The sequence below is a fragment of the Eurosta solidaginis genome, chromosome 1, assembly GCF_040869045.1.
Source record: "Eurosta solidaginis isolate ZX-2024a chromosome 1, ASM4086904v1, whole genome shotgun sequence".
Classification (NCBI taxonomy): Eukaryota; Metazoa; Arthropoda; class Insecta; order Diptera; family Tephritidae; genus Eurosta; species Eurosta solidaginis.
In genome coordinates, this window is record NC_090319.1 from 101,062,785 (window position 1) to 101,075,230 (window position 12,446).

Genomic DNA, 12,446 nt, shown 5'->3' on the forward strand with positions numbered 1-12,446 from the left:
GATAGAATGAGCTACACTCTGACATGGAAAAGTAGCCAACTCCCAAATTTTGTTACAAGAAAAGCATAAGAATAAGAATTTGACATTTGCTTTGGCTAAGGGTGTTGGCATACTTTGCAAGTGAAATTATTTTTCCCACTGGTTGGTAAATTTTCTAACATTTTTCGCAGTATTTTTGTTGTATAGGGAGAATGTTAACAACAGTGCTTCGCGAAATTATGTATGTGAATGGGCAAGGCGTAATAAACTTCAATTGCCAAGTGTGAACTTCCTTCATATTCACAAACGCAACATCTTGGTTGATTGTGGCGATGTTATTGGAATGCATAAGCTTGTGTTAAACGCAAAATGTGTTAAATGAAAAATGTCATTGTACCGCGGCCTTTAATTATGTAAGACACTATGTATACAATACACATATGTATGTATGTACCCTCAGGGAAAAGCATTGTAAAATCAATGAAAATGTGCTTAAATCAACTAAAAACGTATTTAAAAGTGATGTAAATATACAAATTCTTATTTTAGAAATGTGCATTATAACATTGTAAAATCAAGTAAAAACATATTTGATTTAAAAATTTTCCATTGTTTTTTTTTAAACACTGTAAATTTTTGATTCAAAAGCTTTAATTTTTAGTCTAGCAATTTTAATTTTTTAATCAAGCATACTTTTTGTTAATTTAAATAACAAATGTGTTTGAAATAAAAATGTTCATATTTAATTCAAATATGATTGATATGAAATCAAATACCTACATTGTTGAAATAAAAATACGTTTTTTTTGTTTTAATAATGAAACATTTTATTATTTTATACACCACTATTCATTTATTCACCTTTTTTAAGCTGTATAAACATTGTTAGGGCTTTTGTTATAATATAAGCTATAGCATAAAAATTAACTAAATTATGAAGAAATTATAACTTAGAAATAAGAAACTAAATTATGAAAAAGTTAAACTTAGAAATAATAAAGCTTTTAACACATATAGGATAGCATATAACATAAATATTATTATTTTGATGCAAAAATGATTTAATTTTAAACAATTCCAAATTATTAGCAGAACATAGATAATAATTGCTTTTATAATAAGTTCCTTTATAATGTATTTCGGTTAAAAGTATATATTACATATTCTGTATAAATTCCATATAATAAAGTGTTGCAAAAAAACCCAAGAGTTTTCGTATGCCTGGGGATATTTTAGAAAAAGATTTTGAAACGTTTTGAAGCAGATATCTAAGCACTTAATAAAGGATTGAAATTTATACAATGTTTTATCAAAGTATATAAAAAATCCACTTATATCACTCTCATCTATTCCCTCGTCCATTATGAAAGGCTGTATTGTCATTCCTACAGAGTAGTACATACTTATCAACTCATTTATTTTTCTTTCGTAATCATTGATTGATGTTAATCTCAAAACAAAGCTTTCTTGTGAGTCTGCTATTGTAGCTTTTTTCCTTAGCTTTCCGCAGGAACTTTGAAACCTTGACGAAGGAGGAAGAACTCCACTTAGCAGCAATGTCAGAATGTGTAGTCTTGCGCATTCTCAAAGATTTAATGAAAATAGATTGATTTAGTAATTTTCTGTTGTTTGTTACCCTTCATTATACCTTTCGTGAACATGAAATGGTATATTAACTTTGGTCCGATGTTTGTAACGTTGAGAAATATAGAAGATAGACTCACCATTAAGTATACCGAATAGATCAGGGCAACGAACTGAGTTGATATAGCCATGTCCGTCTGTCCGTCCGCCCGTCCGTCTGTCTGTTTGAACGCAAACTAGTCCCCCGAATTATGAGATATCTCAATGAAATTTGGCACAAGGATGTTTTTTTGTATTATATTAGACATTTGTCGGATCCGGTAGGATCGGACCACTATAACATATATCTCCCATACAACCGATCGTTCAGACAAGACGATTTTGGTCATTCCTGCCGCAATTTAGAAAGTATAAACGTGAAAATCGGTGATATATATTCTAATATATCATAGAAGATATCCTGAAAAAATCACATTGATCGGAGCTGTATATAGTTATATCCCATACAACCGATCGTTCAGATAGAAAGATTTTTGGCCATTTCTCCCTTAGTTTCCAATATAAAAACGTTAAACTTGGTGATATTTATTCTAATATATCGTAACGAGTTTACTGCAATTCCCCTTATTTGCAATCTTCTGCCAACGTTCGTATCGCTAAACTGTTGAATAAATAACTCCAATATTGAATAATGGAAAAATGGCCTTTATTAAAGTACTTCACAATAACACTTACAGCCCAATTCTAAACGAAAATTCCGTGCGAGTTTTTTCCCTTCTCCCATTCCTCGTATTCTAAATAAAATTTCCTTGTGAGTTTTTTCACTTCTCCCTTTCCTCCTATTCTGAACAATGTTCGAAAAAGCGGAAACCGGTTATGGGAGAAAAGTAGGTATTATGAATGTGAGGGAGAGGGAGATTTATCTGCCATTTCATAGGAGTTTTTTCACTAGTTAAATTAAAGGGAATGCATCAAAATAGTTAAAGGAAATTGGTTATTTTAAGAAAGAACACTTATTTGTACAAATTTGTGCTAAAATATATATTTACATTCTACCACAATATTCTCACTGTTAATACAACAACAACAACAACCACAATATTCTTTAAGCCGTAAAATATATCATAAGCAACAGAAGAGCTCTTCGCATATTTGATGCAGCCATCCAGAAATTGCGCAAGGATTTTTTAAGAAGGCTTAAATAGATTTTGGCATATGGCGAAAGGCGAACTCAACTCGACTTGGCCGCCAGAAAATTGCTTTGCAGAATGAATGCAGGCAACTCCGGCAGATTTGTGTTATCTCGCCGGTCTTCTTATGCTCCTCTGTTGATGTTGCTGTGGCACCAATTCATTACTCGTTTTAGTGAATACCACATGAAATGCAATAATGTGCATTGTTTATACCTTATTTCTTAATTTCAAACAAATTGGCAACAACAATTAAACTTTACAATTTTTTAAACAAAATAAGAAATACGCAACGAAATTTCAATTGACAAAACAGCTGACTTCGAAAATACGAAATTCCTATTCCCCAATTATTCTTCTCCCTAGGAGAAAAGAATTGGAGGAATTTTTCCGCGGGAATAAAAAAATCCGCGAGAAAATTTAGAATTGGTCTGTTATTCTTTGCAACGAATAGCTTGCTTAATAACCAAACTGATTGATAGCTCAAATGAAACTGATTTCTCGCCTCCACTGTTGTCGCCCTTTTATACTGTTCGACCTACTCGTTGCATATTTCTAGGCTTTTCTAATTCCAGAACTTACTAGTTAGTTATACATTTCTCAGCTACACCTACAGATGTATAATTTTTATAGCTTCTCTCATACCCCATGCGCTTGTATGTGTGAGCGACACTTCCCCAATCACAATTGCATACCTTTAGGAGCATTTCAGATAAGATATCTGCATGTGCTTGTGTGTTGCTTCTCCGCCGCGTGCACGCGTATGTGTAGACATAATGATTGAATTATTGATGTGAATTCACGTCACTGCTTAGCATCGGCCTAGAGATGGCAGTACCCCTTAGTGCCGCCAACATTCGTAACAATATCATAGAAGATTTCATGAAAAAATCATTTCGATCGGGGCTATATATAATATATATCCCATACAACCGATCGTTCAGATAGAAAACTTTTTAGCCATTTCTCCCTTAATTTCCAATATAAAAACGTTAAACTTGGTGATATTTATTCGAATATATCATAGAAGATTTCCTGAAAAAATCACTTTGATCGAAGCTATATGTATATATGTAATATATGGAGTGAGGGGATCTGTATCTCCTTCAAATTTAAGGCAAATCGGTCGCGAGTTTAAACAACATTCTATCTGACATAATACAGTGTACATTTCTTCGAAAGTAACTGCACAATATCCAGGAACTCGCCTTAAATGATGTTTAGTACTCTTCACTCCTGCTTCCCACATACCGCCGAAATGAGGACCACTAGGAGGGATAAAATGCCACTGGAATTTTTGTTCTGACATTGACTTATTAATTGCATCCCTAATAGACCCTTCTTGTAAAAAATTCCAAATCTCTTTTAATTGATGATTGCTACCTACAAAATTTGTCCCGTTATCTGAATATACATGTATGGGTTTTCCTCTTCTAGATTCAAATCTACGAAAAGTTGCAAGAAATGCTGCAGTTGACAATTCGGAAACTAACTCTAAATGTATTGCCTTTGTGACAAGACATACAAAAACTGCTATCCAACACTTATAGAGTTTACTACCTCTACCTCTCCAAGACTTTACCTGTACTGGACCTGCAAAATCCACGCCAGTATTATTAACAAATGCTGACGCTGGCTCAACCCGATATTTTGGTAAGCAGCTCATCTGTTGCTGGAATGGGTTTGCTCTAAACCGCATACATTGTACACATTGATAGATACACTGCTTTATTATCTTTACGATACCTGGAATCCAATATTTCAAACCAAGTAAATATTGCATTTGCCGACTACCTGTGTGTAAATACTTATTGTGATAATATCTAACCAAAAGTTTTGTAAAAACATTTTCTTTACAAAGAATTAACGGTTGTTTTTGATCATACGCTATATTCGCGTTTTGAACTCTACCACCTACGCGCAACAATTGATTTTGATCTACAAATGCTGTCAGAGCAAACAGCTTGTGTTTCTCTGGAAGCGATTTACCCAATGTTGAAATTTCTGTCGAAAATGACTCCATTTGAGGCTTCGTAACTAAAACATCATGCGTATTATTTAACTCAGTTACACTTAAATTCCCTGTTGTTCTATTAGATGTAGATTCCTTGCAGTTTCCTACGAATCTTAGTATATAAGCTGTAACAAACAGCAATTTACTAAAACTGGAATAACGCTCAAACAAATCGATATAATTTACTCCTGAAATATGACAGACTTCAACATATCTTTCTTCTAAATATGGTGTATTGATTGGGTTGTTGTTGTTGTTGTTGTAGCGATAAGGTTGCTCCACGAAGGCTTTGGGGAGTGTTATCGATGTGATGGTCCTTTGCCGGATACAGATCCGGTACGCTCCGGTACCACAGCACCATTAAGGTGCTAGCCCGACCATCTCGGGAACGATTTATGTGGCCACATTAAACCTTCAGGCCATCCCCTCCCTCCCCAACCCCAAGTTCCATGAGGAGCTTAGGGTCGACAGAGTCTCGTCTGTTAGTGAAACAGGATTCGCCGCGGATAGGTGAGGACAATTGGGTTTGGAGAAGCTATATATTGCGCTGGCAACCTGAAGTGTTGCGCTACACAGCCCATTGAATCTGGTATTTTAGTCGCCTCTTACGACAGTCATACCTACCGCGGGTATATTCTGACCCCCTAACCCGCTAGGGTATATGTATTGATTGGGTTCAATATAGGTTGTTCAAGTTCGTTCCTCTTTCGTAATACATTGGGCCCATGCCACCACAGATTGTTGTCAATCAATTGGGTTACATTAATACCTCGTGTTGCTAAATCAGCTGGGTTTGGCTGTGATGAAATATGATACTAAAATTTACGAGGTATGAGGTCAATAATATATGAAGTACGATTAGCTATAAAAGTTTTCCAACGCCGTGGAAAATCGCTTAACCAAGCTAACACAATGGTTGAATCTGTATAACCATACAGAGTAAGTTGGTCAACATCAAGAATTTGTTTAATTTTGACATAAGTTGTGCAGCGCATAACTCAAGTCTAGGTGAAGAAATTTGCTTGATAGGTGCTACACGGGTCTTGGAAGCTATGAGATTCGTTGATATAGAGCCATCCGAATGATAAACCTTTAAATACACAGCTGCTGAATATGCTGACTCAGGCGCATCAGCGAATCCGTGCAGCTCAATTAATTCGCCTTTATTATACTCCATCCATCTAGGAATGCGTATATTACAAATACCATGAATATTGAATCTTAACTCGCACCAATTTGTATATATGTCGTGAGGCAATTCATCATCCCAGCCAATGCCTTTCAACCATAGCCTCTGCATAAAAAGCTTCAGCGAAATTACTACTGGAGAGAACCATCCTAACGGGTCAAATATCCTTGATATGTCTGACAATACTGTGCGTTTTGTTACGCGCGTTTGTAATTCATTTAAGGTAACACTATATCTAAAAGAATCACATTTTGTATCCCATAACAACCCTAATGTTTTTATTGTCTGTGTATCATCAACATAGATGTTAAGTAATGATTAGATAATGCTAATGATTGCTAATTAACCTTCATTTGCGAAATTCTCTAATTCATTAAATAATTAGAATTAGTTCAACTAATTCCCATTAGATAATTGAAATTTTTATTCCAATGGTAAATCTAATTTCAATTAGTTGCCATTAGCAAAAAAAAATTGGTTTGCCTTTACAATTAGAAATCTAATTGACTTCTACGAATACAATTAGATATTCAATTAGCCCGAATTAGAATCAATTATTTTGATAAAAATAAATTTTTTTCAAAGAATTATTGAAGTGAACGAATAATGATGTAAATAAATATAAATAATCGATTCTAATTCGAGCTAATTGAATATCTAATTGCATTAGCAGAAGTCAATTAGATTTCTAATTGTAAAGCTAACCCATTTTTTTTTGCTAATGGCAACTAATTGCAATTAGATTTACCATTAGAATAAACATTTCAATTATCTAATGGGAATTAGTTGAACTATTTCTAATTGTTTAATGAATTAGAAAATATAAACCAATTGTATCAATTGCTAATTCTAATTGGAATTTAACATGAATGATCATCAATAATTGTCTTTTCTGATAATACTCTATCAATTGGATTGATGCTTGCCATAAATTGATCTGAGTTTGAACACCACTTGCGTAAATGAAAACCTGCTTGCATTAATAAACTGCAAACATCCTCCTTAATTTCAATAGCCGAATCTAGATCTTCTGCGCAAAACATGAAATCGTCTACATAAAAACAATTTATTATTGTTTGGCTCGTCCTTGGATGCAAATCTGTATTTTCAATACCTATTTGCTTCAGAGTTCTAGTTGCTAGAAAAGATGCACAAGATGTGCCATATGTAACTGTCTTCAAATTGTATGCTTCTATTTCATTGTTAATATTATTCCTCCAAAATATGCGCTGATAACATCTATAATCTTCATGGACATTTGCCTATTAGGGCGGGTCGATTTGTGGGGAGGCAAAAAAATCGCCTATTGCTCTGTGAAAATTATATTCTAGGGATCAAAATAAGAAACTTTACCGAAAGAACCATACCTCTAAAACGAATTCTGATTTAACTTAGTAATAGAAAATAAATTAAAATGAATTCGTTTTAGAGGTATGGTTCCTTCGGCAAAGTTTCTTATTTTGATCCCTAGAATACGATTTTCACAGAGCAATGAGCGATTTTTAAATCGACCCGCTCTATTGCCTATACATTTTGTCTATGTCACTAGTGACACCTACCTTGTATTTACGAAATTTTACTAATAGTTGAAATAAATCTTTTTGTACCGGATATCCTACCAGCAACTGATCATTAAGTGACTTGCCATTAGTTGATTTGCATTACACATAAACACTACTCTAATTTTGGTTGTTGCACTACTTGGTTTAAATACTGCATGATGTGGCAGATAATATTCATTTTGTATATCCGTTTCTGAAACTCTTTCCATATGATTCATTCATGAATTGTTTGTAATCTTCCTCTAATTTACCATTCTTACGAAACCTTGTTTCCATTAAAGGTCACTATTTCTAATTAATTTAATTCTCTCTGTAAGCGGCTTTTTCTTAAATTTCTCACATTGATATATAGCATGATTTTTTCCACACGCGATACATTGCCTAAATTGTGACGAATAAAATTTGGCTGTGATTGCCGACGATTAATGAATCTTGTTTGAGTTTTATTTAAATTTGTAGTATGGCTACTTTCTAATTCAAAAATGCACTGCTCTAAAAATTTCATTAGTTGCTTAAATGTTCCACCCTTTTCGGAACTCCTAAATCTGAACCAAAGAGTCAAAGTGTCAGGGTCAAGTTTCTTTTCAAACAAATACAGCAGCATTGTATCCAGTTGGTCAAATGCCTCTCCTAAAGCCTTCGACGCATTGATGCCCTCATTAGTGTTGTTGTAAAGCCGTTTGGTATCGACCAAACTTGCTACTTGTATTGTCGGCTGATCAAGTAATAAACTCAAATATGCCTTTTTTAACCTTATCACTTTCGTTATATTTCTTTTGTAAAAGCTCCCACGCTATTTTATAATTATCATTTGTTGGTTTCAAATGTTTCACTAACGAGAATGCATCTCCCTTTAATTAATTTCGTTAAAAGATATTCAAACTTTTCTATGTCGGCTAAATTACTTTTAGAATTTACCATAACCTCAAACAAATCACGAAAATGCAACCAATTTATGTATGTTCCATCAAATTCTGGAATTTGAATCCGAGGAAGTCTAATTTCTTGTCCGGACTCTTGACGATTGATTGGTGTGGAGCTAACGTTACCCTGTGGTACCGCCAATCGCTTAACTAAAACACCCAATGTGTCTTGATGCTTCAATAGTGCCTGCATGGCATTAGATACATTCGCAATTTGATCATTTTGGTTTTGATTTTCAATTACTGTATTTTCACTTTTCTCCTCACGAACTTTTGCTGAATATATTGTTTTAATCGAAAAATATTTGTTTTCAATATCACTACGATAGCCCTCTTCCACATGTATGTCATATGGGCTTGTAAGAGTGTCTATACCGTCTTGTATACTTTCATACTCTCGGTACAACAACTCCAACCTATCTACTCTAATTGTTATATCATCAACTGTAGCATTTGGACTTTGGCAATGAGTATAAATACGCGTTATTGAACCCTTGATGGTTTGGCGTCTTTGTTTTAACTCCTCCATTGTTTATAGTTTACAGTTGATCAAAAGTATTGAATTCAAAACTTTGTTTAAAAAAAATATATTATTTTTTTTAAATTAAGCTATAATCTATGTAACCAAAACTTGGTTTCTATGCTTATTGCATGAATATACAGATTGATCCACTAAAACGATTATTGTGAAAAGTCCTAACAAGAAAAGCAATAATTTATATTTTACATATATGCCGTCTTTCAGTGAGTTTTACAGCTCCGGCTCACGCTCAATTCTCACGGGAATGCTCTGGATCATTGAGAGACTTGAGAAGCAGATGTCGTGAAATTTTCGCTCAAATTATCTGGCTCACAAATTGAACCAGACTTCTATCTGGATTTATCTGGCTCAAATCGTTGTTGTTGCATTTACATGCAAAATTAATTATCTGGTTCAGGATTTTGCCACCGGATGATAGCTTATGCTGATCTCTAACTTGCATCACTGTTACATGTTAACATAAACGTTTTTAACAGAGTACACAGTTTGACAACTATTGAAATATAATGAACAAGCTTCCAAACTGTTTTATCTTATGAAGTTTGAAATTGAACCACAACTGCACTGCATTTGCTTTCTTTTCTAGGGCTCCGGAGTCCTGATAGTTTTACTAATACACTCACACTTGTAATTGACAATGCTGATCCTGCTATGACGTAAACATTGATACTCAAATTTATGTATGTTCCTTTGCCGCTCACACATGTCCGCATGTACCCAACGACAGCCTATAATCATGAAAAAGGACTCAAACTGGGAAAGCTTCGGACACCTGGTACAGAACAAAAGAACATACAGCAGATACCATTATGCATGTGAGACAGATACATAATTCTCAACGGAATTTTATGTATGCGAGAACAGTTTATCCGATTTAATCATGTTGTCACTACTGACTGTCATATGACAATCAAATGATTATCACTGTTGTTTTGTTATTTTTTAAATTCCGCCATTTTCAACCGACGAAAACCATATAAAAAATAAGTTTAAAAAATGAAAAAGAGAGCATTTCAAAGCTCCATGCTAAAAGAAAAAAAAAATCGAAAATAATATTAAAAAATACCAAAAGCTGTCGGAATGGGTGGGGCGCACTCAAAAAATTGATACGCGAAAAATAATAGTGGTTAGTGGTGATTTATTTTTAAATGTGTTTCCGCATGAGGAAAGCGCTCTTCTGTTGTTTTGTTATTTTCTGAATTTAAATTGAACATTCTGAACTCGAATTCTTATAAAACTATTTATTTTAAACAAATAAGAAACACGTATGCTTTTATCACGTACAAAATTAAAAACGTAATGAAATAAAGTAAATAAAAAGCAAAAAGCATTGTTTCATTTTTGGCGGAATATAATAATGGTCATTTATGATAGTATAACAGTCAAACCTGATATCTACAGTAAACTATCATTTATGACACTTTTTGATAGTTAGAGTGTCAGCACTGATCCAGGAAAATGAATGAGAGTGAGCAGTACGGCTACATACTTAATCAGTAGCCCATGTTGGTGTATAAGAAGGAGACAACAACTCACACGTACACAGTTGTTTACATCACATTTGCGCAAGTCCCCTTAAGTTTGTGATAGAAAGTTTGTATGAGGCGCTGATCGTTAGGTTGACATTGCTGACAATCAGATGATAGTCATATGATAGTCAGTATTCTTGTAGGATCCGTTACTGCGCTACCTTCAATTTGGGCATTTTAGCATTCCTTCCCGGCCTTTAAGACATTTTAAACTTCCTTACCTAAAATTCAGTAGAACCAATTTTGAATTAAATGAGCCCTCCCGCTGTTTCTGTCAAAATTACGATTATCACTCTAGCACATTTAAAATTTTGGACTGGCTTTTGAGCAATCTATTTCTTTTTTCTCTCAATAGCAAGTAATTACCTTCCAAAGCTCGCCCAACTGGCACGAGGGGGCGCATCCGTATGACGCACGGATTTGTAATTTCTCTTTGCCGAGTCGTTGAAAGGCAGGGATTTGTTAACCGCCGAGATCTTAAACTGCTTAGCTACAGAGAATTGTTGGCCATCAGCTAAGAAAAACAGTAATAAGAAATTTTAAGTACTACTGAGATGTAAATAGTTAGAAAAAAAAAAATCAGGTGACTAGGAAAAATGCAACTCTAATTATTGAGAAAGGCAAAAATAATGCTATAAAATGATTCCGAACTATCTATTATGCTTGAGTGACAGTTATAATCCTGACATAGACTGCGGAAAGGCTTGTTTAATTCAAAATTGGTTCCACATTGTTTCAGGAAAAGAGTAAGTCCTATCTAGTTGGCCGCAAATATCTGGTAAGTTAATATCTAGTTATCACTATATTTGGTGGTTAACCAAATATTTAAATATTTATTTTTTAAAAATATTATGTTATTTATTTGAAGTATAAAATATTATTTTTGTTTATTTTTGAGTTTAGATATTTTCTAACTAATTAGAATTTTCTTTTTTTGAAGTTATTCAAAATTTTAAGTTAACACGAAAACTCAATTAAAATTATTTTAAAAATTAAAGTAAAGAGTACAAAGTAGTTAACACTATATTTACTCCCCCTCCAAGAAAATTTGAAACAAACAAATTATTAATTAATATTAAAAGTAACCTTTTTTTGTTTTTTGTTGTTTAATGTATTTGTATTTAAATTAGTGTTAATAAGTATGTTTGCTGGTTTAAGTAAATCAATTGAAATATTTTTAATAGTATTTTTGTATTGAATTGTAAATGTTTTATTTTTCTTAGAGATAACTTTAAAAGGTTCTTCATAAGGTGATTCTAAATTAGATTTACGAAGAACTTTAACAAAAACATACTCACAATTTTCTAATTGTTTAGGAACGAAAAAATTTTCTTTATTATGATGAAACACTTTAGAACGAACAAGCGAAAAATATTCTCTTATTTTATGAAGAGCGTCATTAGAAAAATCATGTTCTTTATTACTATTTGAAATAATTAATTCACCAGGTATTCTAAGTGTTTGGCCATAAACAAGTTCAGCAGATGAACATTTTAAATCTTCTTTAATAGAAGTTCGTAAACCAAGTAGAATGAATGGTAAAATGTCAGACCAATGAACCAAGTCGTTTGATGCTATAATTGCTGCTTTTAAAGTTCGATGAAATCTCTCTATCATGCCATTTGCTTGGGGATGGTAAGGAGATGTATGAATTTTATGAGAACCTAAAAGTTTAGTTAATTCCGTAAAAAATTTTGAGGTGAATTGTGAACCTTGATCTACTGTAATATTCAATGGTATACCAAATCGTGGTATATAATTTTGAATAAAAGTTTTTACTATAGTATTTGTTGAAATATCTTTAAGTGGATAAGCTTCAGGCCAACGTGAAAATCTGTCAATAATTGTTAAAATATAACAATTTCCATTTGAAACTGGAAGAGGTCCAACAATATCCATATGAATATGTTCAAAACGGCCTGATGGTATTTGAAT